The sequence below is a fragment of the Etheostoma spectabile genome, unplaced genomic scaffold (assembly GCF_008692095.1).
Source record: "Etheostoma spectabile isolate EspeVRDwgs_2016 unplaced genomic scaffold, UIUC_Espe_1.0 scaffold273, whole genome shotgun sequence".
NCBI classification, from domain to species: Eukaryota; Metazoa; Chordata; class Actinopteri; order Perciformes; family Percidae; genus Etheostoma; species Etheostoma spectabile.
Window position 1 is genome coordinate 1,412,260 of NW_022605577.1, and position 839 is coordinate 1,413,098.

The 839-nt window shown below is 39.2% G+C and overlaps 1 protein-coding gene across 3 annotated transcripts in view; it reads right to left on the reverse strand.

The window, feature by feature from the left end:
* fmr1 (fragile X messenger ribonucleoprotein 1) overlaps positions 1 to 839 on the reverse strand; it is a 47,871-nt gene that overhangs the window by 35,303 nt on the left and 11,729 nt on the right. The gene's annotated exons all lie outside the window — the stretch shown is intronic.

Genomic DNA, 839 nt, shown 5'->3' on the forward strand with positions numbered 1-839 from the left:
ACAATCAACAATATATTTTTTATAGTACACACACCAGGGGCCTTCAGGTCCTCCCCTCTGAAGTCATGTGTGTGACAGTGCCAAAGATTCCCTTCAGGCTCAGAGGCAATCGTTACTAGTAGCATGCTGAATTTAGTGAAGTGGCCTCCAGAGGGATTAACTGTACTGATAAACAATAAAAACCCCACGCCCAAACATTAACTGTTAACTGGAGCTAACCGGAGCTAACCGTTGCTAACCGAGCCTGATTAGTTCTTTGTCTCTGTGACGTATCCATTAACTGTACTTATGGATTTGAGGCCAAATAAAACTCAACGCTGTATTGAGTTGGCAGTAAAAGTTTTACACTGCACTTCAGTTTTTTTGAATGACAGATACTGTATCTGTTCATTTGAGATCTTGAGTACAACAGGATACATGTAACGTTACAGTACAAAACAGCGTGTTTATTAGGATCCTAACACTTCAAAAAACAAACAATGATCCACAAAAAAGAAATTGAACAAGAACTAACCTAGGATAGCCTTTGAGTAATATGAATTAACAGGAGTTAGGAGAAGACATGGCGCGCGCACAGTGTTGAGATTATTAACATGTTTCTGAACGGAACCTAGTATAGTTTTAAGGTTAGGTTGTTAAAGCGTCAATATTCTGCTCATTTTGAGGTTGTACCACAATAGGTTTACATGGTTTCATTTTCAACCAACATCATATTTTTGTTGTACTGCACATTGCTGCAGATCCTGTTTCCAGCTCTCGGTTTTAGCTAGGAAGTGAGACATCTCACTTGTTTCAGCTACTGAGTTAGACATCCCACTTCTATACTATCTTTGTTGGGA